This window comes from Gracilinanus agilis, chromosome 1, assembly GCF_016433145.1.
Source record: "Gracilinanus agilis isolate LMUSP501 chromosome 1, AgileGrace, whole genome shotgun sequence".
NCBI lineage: Eukaryota > Metazoa > Chordata > Mammalia > Didelphimorphia > Didelphidae > Gracilinanus > Gracilinanus agilis.
Window position 1 is genome coordinate 736,533,052 of NC_058130.1, and position 18,220 is coordinate 736,551,271.

An 18,220-nucleotide genomic window follows, 5' to 3' on the forward strand; every position below is an offset into this window, starting at 1 on the left:
CACCAACGTTCAAGATCCAGGTCCTGAAGAGCCCAAAACAAACAGCAAAAAAGACCTGAGTTCCATTGCTCATCCCATGTTGTGATCACAAGCAACATTGGGTCTCCCTCACTTCCATGAACACTCTCTTCTAGGAAAACACGCCTGACTCCAGGATGCGATAATCTGGAAGTGTTGATTGTTCCATGAGGAATCCAATGATGAGTGCAGCGAGAAGCTGGAAAACAAAGAGAAACTAAGGTTTACCCATCCTCCCCTCTCCCTCCTCCTCTAACCTGTGGAGGGTGGGAGAGAAGACAGTAATGTGTTGGCAAGGGAGGCCTGTTTACTTATAACACTACCCCAACCTTCTCATTCTATACATAGTGAGAGAAAACTGCCATCTTATCTAGAGACCCAATATGGGGGCCACTCATGCAAATGAGGCAAAGGCAGTCTAGTCTGGTAGAGTGACAAAAATATACTACGTATGGGATCAGAAGCCCAAGATTCAAAGTCTTGCTGTGGGGCACTAGTGCATTCGTTATTGGTGGAGTTGTGAACTGATCCAACTATTCTGGAGGGCAATTTGGAACTATGCTCAAAGGGCTATAAACCACTGCATACTTTTTGGCCAAAAAGACCACTAGTAGGTCTGTATCCCAAAGAGATTTTTAAGAAAGGGAAGGAAGGACCTACTTGTACAAAAATATTTATAGGTGCTCTTTTGGGGAATGGCTTAACAAATTATGGTATATGTTGGTAATGGAATACTATTATGCTGCAAGAAACGATGAATAGGATGATTTCAGAAAGAGCCAGAAAGACCTACATAAACTGATGCAGAGTGAAATAAATAGAATCAGGGGAACACTGTATACAGTAACAGCAATATTGTAGCATGATCAACTGTGAAAGACTTAGCAATTCTAAACAATATAATAATCCAGGACAATTCTGAGGGATTTATGACAAAGAATGCTATCCACCTTCAGAGAAAGACCTGTTGGAGTCAGAATACAGATCAAAGCATATGATTTTTCACTTTAGTTTATTTGTGTTTTTATTTTGGGGTTTTGGTTTTATATGATTATTCTCTAACAAAAATAAAAAATATATAAATATGCGTTGCATGAAAATACATGTATAACCCAGATCAAATTTGTTTGCCAGCTCCAGGAGGTGAGGAAGGAAGGAAGGGAGGGAGGAAGACAATTTGGGTCGCATAACTTCAGAAAACTCAGATGGCAATGTGTTATTATATGTAATTGGTAAAAAATAAAATCTTTTAAAAAAATAAAAAGTGAACATTAAAAAAAAAAAAGATTTGCTGTGCAATGTAATACCTGTGTAGCCTTGGGCAAATGAGTTAACCTCAAAGTCACCATCTATAAAAGGAGTCTTAGGTGATCTCCAAGGTCTCTTCTAGCTCTGTCCTCTGATTTCTGAATTAACAGACCTAGGTATAAACACCAGTTTAGCTGGTATAAAAACTAGTTAGAAAACCAAGATTCCTTTTAAAGTTTAAGTTTTGGCCAAGTTGCCAATTACTAATTGTTATCATTATTTAATAACTAACATTTTTATGGTGTCTTAAGGTTTACAGGACCTCATTTTTTTGTAACCAATATGTTCTAAGACCCTTTTGCATTAGTTGAACATTGCACAAAATAGTGAACCCCATTCTTTCTTATTCGAACATAACTAGGCACTTTATAGCTTTTCTTAGGCTTATCAGAGCTACCAGCACTACTACTCTTGTACTTTTGGTACTAAATAGTGTTAATGAAACAAAGGGAAGCTCTGCTCTGATTCAGGCATGACTTGTTACAAGTGAGAACTCTGGACAAAGACTGATGGCACTGTTAATAGTTTGCTACAAAACAATGTAATGTCTCACTCTAACACTTCTCAGAGAGAGAGAGATTGAGTGTGATTGGTCAAACTGCCCAATACTATATACTGCTTGAGAAAATGGTGTGATTTTAGCTAATAAATATTTTTTATGTAGTTTTCTTTCTTATTTTTTCAATTGCCAATCACAAATTTATGTGCATTGAGTTTGTACAAAACAAAGTCCTACAGTATACATGTACATAGAGTGAAACAGAGACAAGGACAGAGAGAAAGCTATCTGTATGTATATACAAAGAGAACATGCTACATTTATATAGAGATGGATGGATGGAGAGAGGAAGGAAGAGAGAGAGACAGACAGACAGACAGACAGACAGACACGGGGGGTGGGGGAGAAGGATGAAAGAAGAAGAGACAGCTCAAAAAAGGACACCATAAGTCCATGCCAAGAATTCTCTGAAATGCATCTCAAAGTTTCCCTCTTTGACTAATAACCCTTATCTTTCCTTCAATTCAAGGGATCTAAAGATACCTTATTCATCTCTCCTCTCAATCTCATCTCTTCTTGGCTTCTCTGGGAACTCATATTGTTGCTGTTAATATCCATATCTAGAGTGGATGTTTATACAATACTTTCCTCACAAAACCCTAAAAAAACCCATTAAGTAAATTGCCCATTAAGAGATTTGCCCAAGTTCAAACTGCCAATAAGTGTCCAAGGCAGGATTTGAACGCAGGTCTTCCTGATTCCCAACCCATTGCTCTATCCAAATGTACCTGTTAAGTATCTTACCTTATAAGTGGCCTGCCCAGTGTCACACAGTATATAGAAGCAGAACTCAAAATCAGGTCTTCCTGGTTCCCAGACCAGTTCTCTTTATCATGTTGCCTCCCACTGAAGAGGACTTAATTGAACTGAAGAAGATTGAATAGGGCTGCTCAGGAGCAGCTAAGTGCTATAGTGGATAGAGTGCTGAGGCCGGAGTCAGAAAGATCTGAATTCAAATCCACTCTCAACCACATACCTGGGCAAGTCTCTTAACCCTATTTGCCTAAAAAGGAGAAGAAAAGGGCTAGTCAGAGAAGGAGGAAGAAAACCTGTACAGTGTAATGTCAAAAGACTCAAAAAAGAAGAATGCAGCCATCCATGGCTGAGAGGTCAGAAACATGGTGAAGGAGAAAAAAGATGGATTTAAGAACAGTGGAGGGAAATGATTCAGGGAATGGGTAAGGGTAGAAGCTAGACTGAAAGAGTCTGTGAATCGAGTATCTCTCTCCCAAGGTTGTGAGGATCAAATGAAATAATTATCAAGCACTTAGCAGGGTACCTGCCATAATAGGCAATTACTAAATGCATGTTCCTCCTCTTCTTCACCTTATTACAACATAAAAACAAATGCTCTTGAATTTTATGTAGTATCTTCACTTCCTCGTCTCTGCCCCTAAATATGGACACTTAACTATGTGTTTACCATCATTTTGGTATGCACTTGACTAAGACGGGCAGGGGGAGAAGGAAAAACCAAGAAGCAAATCACCTCATCTTTCAAGAAACTTACAGCCTGATCAAAAACACATGCTCAGAGTCTGAAGGAGTTGTAAAATTCCAAACAGCCAAAAGCAGAGGAGAAGGTAACAGAAACGCTTCAGTCCTCATCTCTGATGGGTCCCGCCTCAGGCACTCACCTCCAGAACCAGTGCCCCAACACAGCACCAGAGCATACGGTCAAGGACAGCCTTCTGAAGCTGCTCCAACTTTGGCAGGCACCCCTAATCAAACAATAAGAACAGCAACAGCTCACAAATCTCCAAAGTTGGATGGTTTCCATAAGACTTTTTCTCATGAGTGGAAGAAATATTACCACCCCATTTTAAGTTGAATCAAGAGTGGAAGGGTGGACAGATTGTGGGACTTGGAGGGAAGAAGACCTAAATTCAAATCTCATCTTTGACCCTTACAAGGTATTAGCCCTGAGCAAGTCACTGAACCACTACCGGCTTCAGTTTTTTCATCTGTAAAAGGATGAATTTGGATCAGATTGGTGAGGTCAAATTAAAATAGAAATTGTTCTCTTTGAGCTGCATATTGACTCAGAAAACCACAAAGTAACTATCTATATTGTATTTTTATTTAATTCAGATACTTACTAGCTCTGTGACCCTAGACAAGTCACTTAACCTATTTTTGCCTCTGTTTCTTCAACTATAAAATGGGGAAAATAAGAGCACCTACCTCACAAGATTATTGTGAGAATAAAAGGAGACATTTGTAAAAGAAAAAAAGTGCTTACTTAGGACATGGTGGGGGAATATAAATGCTTATTCCCTCCTCTATTATGTGGTAGAGATAAGATTCAATCCCAGGGCACCAATGAAACAACTGGACATAGGTTAGATGTTAAAGAGACAAATATGGGGTCAGCTGGGTAGCTCAGTGGATTGAGAACCAGGCCTATGGACAGGAGGTCCTGGGTTCAAATCTGGCCTCAGACACTTCCCAGCTGTGTGACCCTGGGCAAGTCACTTGACTCCCATTGCCTACCCTTACCACTCTTCTGCCTTGGAGCCAAATTGGCTCCAAGATGGAAGGTAGGGGTTAAAAAAAAGAGAGAGAGACAAATATGCTATGGAACTCTGGACTCAGAATTAGTAGAGACTCAAGTTCAAATCTTGCCTCTTACACTTGTGAATAAGTTGACATTAACAGAGTATATGACATCTAGGTATTATTACCCTCATTTTATAGATGAGGAAACCTAGCTAGGCTCGAATAAGTTAAGAGGCCACAGGGCTAGTAAGGTCAAAATCTAGAGTCAAACCAAGGTCTTCCTAAGTTCCATCCTTCCACTACAACATGCTATGCTCACTAAGTATTATACCCATAGGCCTCAATTTGCTCTTCTGTAATATGGAAATAAAACCTATAGTAACTACTCCACGAGCTGTTGTAAAGGTTTCAAATTCAAAGAACTCTGCAAACCCTGAAGCACTGTATAGATGGCAACTTATTAATAAGAATACTCTTCACCCCCACACACACACACCTCTCACCCCCTTGCAGTTACCTCCTGATACAGTAACTGAGAGGGGCCCAAAGCACCAGTACAATTCCAGAAAATCTTCTGACAGCAGCTTGTAGGAGCAGAGAAGTGACCAGTCACCTTCCAGTCTGTATAATTGTGAATCCCACAGCACTGCAGCTGGTGGAGGCAAAAGGACCACGGAGAGCTTGAGAAAGACTCCTGAAAGGTGGTTCTCAGGGGGTGGGACTGAGGATGTACAACTTCTTTCTGATGCCCCTCTCCTCCAATGACTATTCTCCTCCCTCCCCATACACACACACACCCCCTCCATATATGCAAAGCCAGACACACACACACATGCCCTCTTTTCCCCCTTCCAACCACCATCAGAGGCTCTCTGTGTCTTTCTCCTTCCTCATTCTCGGGCAGAAACATTGTAGATATTGCTTTGCTTCAGGAGTGAGGATGCGCAGACTGAGAACAAGATAGTAGCAGATCCATCAGTCCTTTCAGCAGAAGAAGCTGGGATGTCAAATCTCTTTTCTGGTCTCACCTCTTCTTGGAGTCTATCAACAGCCTTGGTCTTGGAGTCAGACTGGTTTCCATACTGACGGAGATCATCCAACATGTGTGCCTCCCAATCTCTCTGACAACAACAGAGGTATTCTCATTATACAAAGAGAGGCAGTGCCAGGCTTGCAAATAGTCTGTCCTCACCCTGGTGCTCTTTCTTTCTCCTCTTGGGGGTCCTGACCAATGGGCTTTCCTTTTCCTAGGGGCCTTTTCTGTATTCTCTCCAGCTTCTCAATGACTTTCCTATAATGTGGCACTCAGAACTAGACACACAATACACAGGAGGTGGTCAGAGCAGAGCACAAAAGCTCCATCATTTCCCTCATCTTAGACACTGGTCCTCTCTTAAATGTAGCTTAGGAGACGATTAGCTTTTTGGATTGTGCTGTCACATGTTGGGCCTACTATCCATTAAAGCCCTTATGCTTATTTTCATACAAATTCTTATCTAATCACACCACCATCTTGCTAATATGAATTTTAGAACCCCAGCATAGGACTTCACATTTATCTCTGTTAAGTTCAGTCTTACTAGATTCAGCCTATTGTTTCTCGTTTGACAAAAACGCATTCCTTTCTAATGTTCTGAGCTATCTCCTCTTCTCCTCTTTCAAGTCCCAGCTTAGGCTTTACCTCCTCCATTCAAGTTTTTCCTATTCCTTGAATTTGAAATTGAAAGTAATTTCTCCCTCCTCCAGTATTCCTAGAGCATTTGACCTAACTATCCTCATCTTCACCAGGACTGACCTTTCCACCATTTCCCTGTAATGTTTTCTTTTCAGTTTCAGCAACATTTAACACTAGACTATCTAAGCAGATGGTTCTCCCAAGCACTGATTCCATGGAGAGACATCGTGGTAGAGAGCCTGCTGGGTCTTGGAATTTGAGGAAGGATAGTACACTCTAAGATATAGGGACTGAGGAAGGCATAGGTCTAACCAGTTTGTTCTTCTGCCCAAGAAGCTCTAGCAACTTCCCAATGCCTTTAAGTTAAAATACAAACTTCTAGGGGCAGCTGGGTAGCTCAGTGGATTGAGAGTCAGGCCTAGAGATGGAAGGTCCTAGGTACAAATCCAACCTCAGACACTTCCAAGCTGTGTGACCCTGGGCAAGTCACTTGACCCCCATTGCCCACCCATACCACTCTTCCACCTATAAGCCAATATACAGAAAGTTGAAGGTTTAAAAAAAAATGCAAACTTCTCTGTTTGGCAATTCTCAAATGAAGAGGATAGGAAGAGATGATCTTTAAGGTTCTATCCAACTCTAAATCCTTGTGCTAATTATTAGCCCATTGTAGAACACTGGCTCTGGAGTCAGAGGACATGAGTCCAAACCCCACCTCTGATACTTATAAGCTATGGGATCCTGGGCAAGTCCCTCAACCATTGTTTGCCTCAGCTCTACATTTTATCAAACAGGGGCTAGATGGTCTTTGAGGGCCCTTCTAGTTTTCAACCTGAGATCCAATGGGCCTCAAAACCCACCAAGATGCCTAAGTCACTTTCATGATCACTTGGGGTTAGACCCCTCTCTCAGATTCTTTAGGCCTAAACCCAAATAGTAATTGTCTGAAATGAAAGCTACGGGAGGCTTGGACCTTTCTATAGGAGACTTACTTGGCAGGATGAGTTGCATGCCAGGACAGCAGAGGAAGCTTCCATACAAAACAGAACCAAGACCCCATATAGAAACTGAAAGAGAAGATAGGAGAGAGAGCATGAAGCTATTTATGGGAATATGGTGGCACTACCCTTGGGCAAGGCACAATACACAGGGTGCTCTAAGAGGCAGGGAGAAGGACAGAAAGAGCGATGGAATGAGAGTTAAGAAACCTACATTCAGATCTCAATCTTGCTATCTACACAGCTGTATGACCCTGGGCAAAACTTTTTCCCTTCTCTTGGCCTCAGCTTAAATGGGAATAATGATCTCTGCACTCCTTAACTCACAAGAATTTTGAGAGAAAAGTGCCATAAAAACTGGAATCATCAGTATTAAAACAACATTATTTTTATCCTAAAATCTCAATTAAAAATAAATATTAATCAGTTTTAAATATGCAATTACAGGATGACCAAAGAAATGGGGGGAAAAAAAACCAAGAACTTTAGGCTAACGGCATTGTCATTATCTATTTTATAATCATATTTCCTATTTATATGAGACTTAAAAGTTTACAAAGCATATTCCTAATAACTAGACTCTAAAAGAAGTATCCAATTTTAAATTATCTCTATTTTAAAGATGAGGAAGCAGGCTGGGAGGGAAGGAAAGGTAATTTCCCCAAGATCACATAGCTAGTAAACATTAGAGTCAAGAATTGGCACTGTTTCCATTAGAACTGAAGCTCCTTGAAGGCAGGAATTGTTTTTCCATTTGTCTTTCTAGCCTTAGCCCCAGTACCTTATCCATCATAAGCTTGACAAAGACTTCTTGGGGACACTAATACACTACTGGGGGAGTTGTAAATTAATCCAACCATTCTGGAGGGCAATTTGGAACACACAAAGGGCTTTAAAAGAATGCCTGTCCTTTGATCCAGCCATACCACTGCTAGGTTTATACTGCAAAAAGATAATAAGGAAAAGTACTTGTACAAAAATATTTATAGCTGCACTCTTTGTGATGGCAAAAAATTGGAAAATGAGGGGATGCCCTTCGATTGGGGAATGGCTGAACACATTGTGGTATCTGATGGTGATGGAATACTATTGTGCTCAAAGGAATAATGAACTGGAGGAATTCCAAAGTGAACTGGAAAAACCTCCAGGAAGTGATGCAGAGTGAAAGGGGCAGAACCAGGAGAACATTGTACACAGAAACTGAAACACTGTGGCACAATCAAATGTAACAGTCTTTTCTACTAGTAGCAACCCAGGACAATCCAGAGAGTCAGAAGAAAGGAGAGAGAATTTGAAACTCAAAACTTTAGAAAGAGAATATTAAAAATTATTTTTACTTCTAATAGGGGAAGAAATAAAATATTATTATTTTTAATATTTCTGCTATTCCATAAAGTGAGACTGTTATTTACTAGGGAATTGGAGAGGAACGTTTGCTTTTCCGGGACAAGGGAGAAGTAAATAAAAAATGGGAAGCTTCCTAGGCAAAAATTCATGTGAAAAAAGATCTATGGGTCTTAGTACACTGTCGGTTCAATGAGAGTCAGCAGAGCTGTCAAGAAGTTAATGCAGTCTTTTTTGGGGGGAGGTGGTATATGACATGGTCAGGTGTATGTTTTTGGAACATCACTTTAGCAGCCAAATAGAGGATGGATTAGAGAGGTGAGAGTCTTGAGACAGGGAGACCAATTAGGAGACTACTGCAAAAGGTAAGGTAAGAGATGACAAAGGTTTAAATTAGGGAGGTGGCCATCCCTCATTCTTTTAACCTACTCTTATATGCTATAATTGCCGGTCTCCTTTTCATCTTGGTTGCCTTCTTGTGGGAGAACTCTGGCTTTTCATAAACTGGATCTGATTCATGCTAAATGTTAACGGAGGCAAAGTAAGACTCTAAGCCCTGAACATTATTATCTCTAAGGTCAAATGACAAATTCCTCAACTTCTAATGACTCCCTGTCAACATTACCTTGTATCTGCTTTGTTTTACATCTCCTTCAGGGCAGACACAGTTACATTTGAGTAGGTATTTACAGAATGCTTGATGTCTTATCCATGGTTTGTCAGAAGAGAAGAAGGCACAATTTGGGAACAATGGGGAAAGTTAAATGAGGCAGGATTTTAATTCAGTATAAGGAAAAACATCCTAACATTGACAGTCAGGACTGTCAATGTTAGGATGTTTTTATTAGAGTCTAATAGAATGGACTGTTCTGGAGGGAAAGTGAGTGGCCCATCACTAATAATCTACAAATACAGTATCCATGACTTTTTAGGGAAGATGTTAAGGGAATTCATGATCAGGTGGGTTTGGATCCAAGCAGAGAACTGTAGAACTATCTCCTATCTTATTCTGGATTTTTTTTCTTGATCAGAATTGTGATTCTATTCATATAGGAAACTCTTAGTTAAGAAACTCCTACCAATGCAAATTGACAACTAGTGTAGGATCTTGTTTTATGTGGCGAATATATTGCAAGACCCTCCGAGTTAGGTTGAAAATCATGAATAATGGTCAACTCCATTCTTTAATAAATATTTCTTATACGAACATATTTAGGTACTATACAACGTTTGGAGGGCATATCAGAGCAACCAGTGTACTTTGGGAACAATATGAATAATTAAACAGCGTTAATGAAACAAAAAAAAGGTCTTCTCTGACTCAGACACAACTTGTTACAAGTGATAACTCTGGGTAAAGACTCAGGCAAAAACTAATGTTTGGCAAAAAAATAATATGGTGATTCACACTAACACTTCTCAGAGAGAGAATGAGTATGATTGAGTGAACTGTTGCAAGACTTTACACTACTTGAGAAAATGGTGCAGATTTAGCATATGATTAAAACAATTCTTAAACATATTTTTCTGCTTTTAATTTTTTTTATTGCCAATCACATGTACCTGAATTTGTATATGTTGTGTTTTCATAAAACAAGCCAGAAGATTTAAGTTCAAGTCTCAGTCCCCAACTATCTAGGGGACTGACTAGGTAAATCACACTTTCTCTTTGAACCTTGGTTTCCTCATCTGTGAAATGGTGATAAAACTTATACTACCTTGTGGTACTTTGGTGGGGAAAGGCCTTTGTGAGCGCACACTAATATAATGTTGTTGGACCTATGATTTTGTCCAATTGTTCTGGAAAACTATTTGGAATTACAATTTTTTTAAAAAGTCAGCTTAGTTCATATGCTTTGACTTAGTCATCTCACCACTCGGCATAACCCCCAAAGAGGTCTAATACAGAAAACAAAACTTCTCATGTAGAACAACATAATCATAGCAGCACTTACAGTAGCAAAAATCCAGCAAGTAGATGCCCATTGATTAGAGAATGGCTAAACAAACTGTGACCAACGAATATAATGGGATGTTGTATTTCAAGAAAAGACAAATGAGAAGTCCATTCTTTAAGACTCTTGGGAGGATACTTGCCAAGTGAAGAAAACATAACCTGGAGAATATGAACAAAGGCTTTTGTTGTTGTTATGGTTTGGTTGTTTCAGTCATGTCTGACTCTTTGTTACTCCATTTGGAGTTTTCTTGCCAAAGATTCTGGAGTGGCTTGCCACTTCCTTTTCTAGCTCATTTTTTTCCCTCAGGGTCACACAGCTAGTAAACATCTGAGGCCAGATATGAATTCGGGAAAATTAGTTTTCCTGACTCCAGGCCCTACATTCTGTCTACTGTAACTCTCTGACACCCTTTAATAGATGGCTACAATCATGTAAATGAAAACAATAGTCCTGAACTTGGATTGATTTCAATGACTAGTCTTGCTTCCTGAAGGAACTTGATAGAATATGTGTCCCTCTTCTCAGGAAAAAGTAGAAAGACTACAGGAGTGCAATATTGTCAGAGTTTTTTTTTTTTCTAAAACCCTTATTTTCTGTCTAAGTAATAACTCTAAGGCAGAAGGGCAAAGGCTAAGGGCTAAGCAATTGGGCTGAAGTGACTTGCCCAGAGACACACAGGTAAGCAGAATTTAAATCAAAGTCCTCCTGACTCTAGGCCTCTAGGCCTATCTACTGTGTCACCTACTTGCCCCATCAGAGACTTTTGCATAATTCTTTTTCTTTGTCACAAAGGAAGGTTCTTGTGGAGGGTAGGCATTGGGAAATTAATAATAAGTTTTTTAAAAATCATTAATAAAACACAAAACTAGAAAAAATATAAGCCCCAAAGAGCTTAGAACAGAATGGAAGGCAATAGAATGTCATCATACCATTAGCAATGAGGAAAGAGAATCCTGAGTAGTATGAACTGATGCAGAGTGAAGTGAGCAGAACCAGGTGTAACCAGCAACTTTGGAAAGAAAAACAACTTGAGAACTCTGATCAAAGCAATGACCACCCATAATTCCATAGGCCAATGATGAAGCATGCTGTCTACCTGATAGAGAGGTGAGACTGAATAAACACAGTTTTTAAATGAATTTATTTTGCTTGACTATGCTTATGTGGTTTCCCCCCTCTCTCAGTTAATAGTACTACAAAGAGGAAACAGTCAGTAATAGTGATGTCAAAAAAAAAAAAAAGAAACAGAAAAAGGGGTCACTAACTTTTTTTTTAAGTACAGAGGAGGAAAGAAGGAATCAAATTTCTGAACTAGTAGCTGGGCAGAAGATGACTTGGAGTGATTAAGCCATTTTTGAAGGAAGATCAGAAGGAAGCACAGATAAATAGGGCAATTTTGAAGTAGCATCTGAAATTTATTATATATTAGCAAATTTGTGTTCTGTTGTATGCATGGAAATATTCTTTTTTATGTCTAAGTTCACAATAAAAATAAAATTATAAAAAGAATAATCTATAGAGTCCTTATTCTACCCTTGAGAGTAGGAATTATTTCCCTTTTTATTGTACTTATAGCCCCTGCACCCATCACAGAGCCTGGCACTGAGCAAATACTTAATAAATGTTAGTCAACTGAACAATCTGACAAGGTACCAGGCTTCCAGGAAACAGATAAGGCAAGAGGCAGCTCCCAGGATTTGATTCTGCAAGGGGCTAGTGTGAGAGGAAGAAAGCCAAAGCCACAGCATACTCACCATGCCTTGCCAGGGACCAGTGTTCCAATGCGAGATGCCTATAGCCAGGCCCCCAGTAAGCAGCAGCAGTGGGGCTGTGGTCATGACCAAATAGCCCAACACCTCCAAGAAAGGATTGCCACAGAAATCCTGATAGCTCCTGTGGGTTCTAAGGGCAGAGACTCCAGCCCAAGCCATGACAACTGCAGCTCCCTAAACATAAGAGCCATATATCAGTTAAAGAGTCAATAAATATTTGTTAAGTGCCTACTATGTGCCACACATTGTGCTCAGTGCTAGGAATATAAAAAGGTAAAAGATGGTCCCTGCCCTTAAGGAACTCACAGTCTAATGGAGAAGACAACATGCAAGCATCTACATATGAGATATACACAGGTTAAATTGGAAATAATCAATAGATAAAGCATATAACATATAACAAAAGGCATTCTGTAGAAGATGGATTTTAGCTGGGTCTTGAAAGAGAGTAGAGTTGAGAAGAAAAAGAGCTCCAGGCATGGGACTGAGGAAAGGAAGGGAATCAAGAAAGGAGGAAGGCAGGCTCCTATGACATGTCTATGCTTCATGAATGGATAGCACTATCCCTCTCCATGGAAAAGTGTCTCTGCTCATTTCTGAGTTCTTGGGAAGGCTGCTCAGCTAGTCAGTAAAATATTTATTAAGAACAAGAATCCGTGCTAATTACTAAGGATACCAAAAGGAAAAATTATCCATCACCCAAAATTATAGTGTTCGGGGGTTCTGAGAGGGTGGGGATGGTGTAATCTGATACAGATGAGAATATGATAGACTGTGTGTGCCTGCAGTGGGGCAGTAGACAAAAGAGGGAACCAGATATACAAAAAAAAAAGCTCAGTTGATAAATGGGCAAAAGTTATGAACAGTTTATAGATGAAGAAATCAAAGTCATACATCTGTGTATGAAAAATGCTCTAAGTCACTATTAACTAGGGAAATGCAAACCAAAACAATTCTGAGGTATCATCTCATACCCATCAAATTGGTTAAAGGGCAAAATGACAAATATTGTGGAAGGGATGTGGAAAAGTGGGACACTATTACACTGTTAGTAAAACTGTGAACTGATCCAAGTATTTTGGAGAAGAATTTGGAATTACTCCCAGAGAGATATAAAACTGTGTATCTCTATTTCCCAAGAAGATTAAGGGAAAAGGAAAAGAAACTATACATTCCAAAATATTTAAAATAGCTCTCTTTGTGGTGGCAAAGTACTGGAAATCAAGGAGATAGTCCATTAATTAGGGAATGGCTAAACAAATTGTGGTATATGATTAGGATGGGATACTTCTGAACTATAAGAAACAATGAGCAGATTATTTTTTTAACTTGGAAAGAACTACATAAGATAAAGAAGAATGAAATTAGTAGAACCAAGAAAAATTATAGACAGTTACAGATTTTAATATTTAAAGAATAATCTATGAATGTTCACTTCCAGAGAATGAACTGAAAAATGGAAACAAGAAAGACATAACCTATATAGACATATGTTTGCTGGATGATGCCTTCCATGGTGTATATAAAGAAGGGAGGGGTCAGATGCCTGGAAAAAAATTGTTTAAAAAAATGAGAAAAAAAAAACAAATTCAAAAGAAGAAAAAAATGGAAGAAAATATGAGATATCTCATTGGAAAATCCACTGGCCTGGAAAATTGATCCAGGAGAGAGAATTTAAGAAATTATTAGACTACCTGAAAGTCATCATCAAAAAATAAGCCTATATTTGTGGTGGAAAAAAAATGAAAAATTAGAGTGTCCATTGATTGGGGAATGGCTGAACACATAGTGGTATTTGATTGTGATGGAATATTATTGTGATGAAAGGAATAATGAACTAGAGGAATTCCAATGTGGACTGGAAAGACCTCTGGGAATTGATGCAGAGTGAAATGAGCAGAACCAGGAGAACATTGTACACAGAGACTGATACATTATGGCATAACTGAATGTAATGGACTTCTCTAGTAGCAGCAATGCAAAGACCCAGGACAATCCAGAGGAAATTATGAGAAAGAACGCTATCCACATCCAGAGAAAGAACTGTGGGAGCAGAAACACAGAAGAAAAACATATGAGCAGTCACATGGTTCCATAGGGATATGATTAGGGTTTTAAAGCTAAAAGATCACTCTACTGCATATATGAATAACATGGAAATAGGTTTTGAACAATGATACATGTATAACCCAGTGGAATTGCTTGTCAGCTCTGGGAGCAGGGAGGGAAGGGGGTGGGAATCATGAATCATGTGATCATGGAAAAATATGCTAAATTTTAAAAATACTATCCTGCAAAAAAAAAAAAAAGAACCTAGAAGGGGCAGCTAGGTGGCTCAGTGGATTGAGATCCAGGCCTAGAGCCTGGAAGACCTGGGTTCAAATCCAACCTCAGATACTTCCTAGCTGTGGAACCCTGGGCAAGTTACTTAACCCTCATTTCCCAGCCCTTACCATTATTCTGTTTGGAACCAATACACAAAATTGACTCTAAGAAGGCAAGAAGTTATTTTTTAAAAGAGCCTAGATATCATCTTTCAATAAATTATGAAGGAAAACTGCCCCAGTATCCTAGAAGCAGAAGGTAAAATAAAAATTGAAAAAAATCTACCAACTGCCACTTGAGAGAGATCCCAAAATAAAAACTCTCGGGAATATTATAGTCAAATTCCAGAGCTCCCAGGTCAAGGAGAAAATATCGCAAGCATCCAGAAAGAAACAATTCAAATATCCCAGAGCCATAATTAGGATCACACAAAAGTTTAGCAACTTCTACTTTAAAGGAGTGGAGGGCTTGGAATATGATATTCTGGTGGGCAAAGGAGCTAAAATTGCAACCAAGGCTCATCTACCCAGCAATGCTGAGTGTACTCCTGGGCAGGGGGAAAAGGAGGAAGAATAGATATTTAATATGGAAATACATTTTTCATGATTTCATATATATAATTGATATCATTTACTTGCCTTCTTAATGGGTGGGACAGAGGTGGGAGGGAAAGGGAAACTGGAACTCAAAATTTTAAGAGAATGTTTAAATAAATCATTTTTTAAAAAGAAGTTTCAGGGACTCCCCATTCTTTTATGTTAAAAACACAAATTCCCATTTGGCTATTAAAGACTTTTAGAATCTGGCTCCAGCTTTTCTTTCCAGGTTGATTATACATTACTTACCCCTTTTCACTCCATGCCCCAGCCATCTTGGCCTGCTTGTTGTTTCCTGTTTACAAAATTGCAAACCTTGTTTCCATGCCTTTGCAAAAGCTATCCCTGATCCCAAGAATACTCTCTCTTTTACCTCCACATATTAGAATTCTTTTTCCCTTTAAGGCTACCTCCTGCAAGTGTCTATTTTGATTTCCCCAGAGTGCTAGTGCCTACCTTCCCCTGTGTGATTTTTGGGTCCATTTCCCATATTTATTTATGTGTCTTTCCCAAGCAGAATGTAGGCTCCTTGAAGGTAGGTGTTGTTTCACTTTATTTGTATCTACAGCACCAAACTCAGAACAGGGCCTGGAGTGGCACTTAATAAATGTTTATTGATTAAGGAAGTGGTAGCTGAGCTGAGAAGGGAAATCATTCCAGGCAAGGGGGAAGGTTTGCCCCAAAGCAGGAGAGGGCATGACAGGCTCAGAAAATAGCTATGTTCAGGTATGGCTGGAACATGGACTATGTGCAGGGGAATAAAGGAAAATCATGAACAAACCTGGAAACATAGGATAGGGTCATGTTTCAGGGGTTCTCGAATGCCAGACTAAGGAATCTGTGCCTTATTCTAGTGGCAAAAGGGAGATACTGAAGGTTCCTCAGATGGGAAGCCACATGGTTAGAACCAGGCTTTAGAAAGATGATATGTACTTTGCATTAGCTGTATTTGAGAATCAAGAGAAATTTTTAACTGTGAGTAATCAGAGAAAACTTCAAGGAGGGAGAAAAAGGCATCGTGTTGTTTGCCTCCCAAATAATATATTCTTATTTTTGTTTGTTTGTTTGTTTGTTTGGTCCCAGGCAGTATTTAACACAGTGCCTGGCACAGGATGGACCTTCAATAAATGTTCATTGAATTGGAGTAAATTAGCAAGCTGTATGGAAGATAGCTTGAGAGATTGGAGCCAGGTAGGCCATTATGAAATCATTAAGATTGGGCAAAGAGGCTGAATGAAGATGTTGATCATGTGAATGGAGATGTGTAGCAAGGCAGAAACGGTGACTAAAAGTTATCATCATCCTTATTACATAGCCGTGAGCTTTAACAAACTTAGGACACAGACTGGGCAAGGATATTTCCTGATGCTGTGGAGTTTATAAATTATTTCAAGAAAAGAACAAAATGATTATAAAAAAATATTTATTGTATCTTCTTCATGCCTGGCAATATGCTAGGTGCTATCTGGAATAGAAAACAGTCTCTGTCTTCAAAACACTCACATTCTATTGGTGAGAAACCAGTCATTATTGGCCAACTCAGCACTGGGTACTCTCACTGAAAGGATCCAAAGGATCTCAGAGCCTGCCTAGCCCATGACTTTCTCATGTAGCAGGAAAGGGGACCCCCTTGCAGCCAGAACAGAGTCCAAGGCTCAGGAGGTTTGGACCAATTAGAGAATTCTACTGTGATCACTAGGAGTTGCTTTGCTTGGAAGTAAAGGTAGAATAGTAAGAAAGGGGAAGGAAGGAAAGAAAGAGAAACAAAAGGCAGGGCTAGAGAGAGGAAGCAGGGGAGGAGGGGGGGATCAGAGAAGAAATCTCCCTCACAGTTCAGCAGAATCAAAGTGAAAAACTTTGTTCCTCAAATGAATTGAGGAACTGATTTTGGAGTTAGGAGGTCCTACGCCTGCACTTACAAGTATCTTATCTGTAAAATGGGACTAACAACAATTTGTACCACCTCCTCCATGCTACATAGTGGATAGAAAGCCAGCTTTGGAGTCAGGAAGACTTGGGTTCAAGTCTCACCATTGACACATACTACTAGTTTTGTGAACACAAAACCCTCAGTGTACCCAAGGCTCAGAATTCACCTCTTCCCGCCCCACCCCACCCCAAGTCAGATCTACACCTTTAATAATTTCAATCCAATTCTGCTTGAAGACTTCCAGTGAGATGTGTAACTCACTACCCCTGCAAGCAGTTTACTGTGCTTTTGGACCGCTGCAAAGCCCAGAAAGCTTTTCTTTTAACCGGAACTTATCTCCCTCCCACTTTTAACTGCCTCACACTAGGACGAACCTCAAAACCCCTATTTCTGCCCTCTGAGCCCAAGCAGAACAAGTATAACCCCTCTTCCTCATTCCGGTGACCGTCCATTCCATTCCCATCCCCATCCCCTCTTGCCCCGCCCCAAATGGTAGCTCTACTTTTTTGGTTAAAGATTCGTAACAATAATTAGCTCCGCTTCAGTAACCTTTCTTAGGCACACCTTCTCCAGATGTTCATTTACCGAAACACACACACACACAAAGTCAGAGACCAATCTCCCTCACTTTACTGACTAAGAAACTGAGGCCTGGAGAAGGGATGGGACTTGGACAAGGTCACACAGTGAACCAACAACAGAGGAGCTGGAACTTGAGTCCAGGTCTCCCGACTCGCTGACCAGGGTTTCCCAACACAGAGCAGGACACCGAGGGGAACGGGATGGAGGAAAACTGGTGAGTTACAACCGAAATTGTTCCGTTCGCGTCCCAACCCCCACCCCGAGCCCCCTGGCCACACCCAACTCAGCCCGGAGCTCCAGGAGCTCCAGACGAGGCCCGAAAGCGGCGCGTACCCAGAGCAGGAGGCCCAGGAAGCGGAAAAGCCTCCGAAAGGAGGAGAAATCCATGGCCAAAAAGGAGAGAGCGACGTCCCAGCCCCAGCAATAACTCTAGCTTCTCAGGACCGGTAGTTCTTCTCTGGACCGCCAGCTGCTACAGGAGGAGTCCGGATGCCTGGCCAGGCCCTGCCCCCAACCCCTTAGCCCCTCCCAGAGCCTCAGCCCCCAGGCCCAGCTCCAGTCCCGCCCCACCCCCAGCCCTAAATTAATCCTTGTTAGTTTTAGTTGGGACCCTCAATTTTCCCGAGAGTAAAAGGAAGGGATTGGACTAGTTCCGG

The 18,220-nt window shown here is 40.3% G+C and overlaps 1 pseudogene; it reads right to left on the bottom strand.

Moving 5' to 3' along the window:
• Positions 1-133: 133 nt before the first annotated feature.
• Positions 134-17,966, bottom strand: LOC123232283 (annotated as a pseudogene).
• Positions 17,967-18,220: the final 254 nt, after the last annotated feature.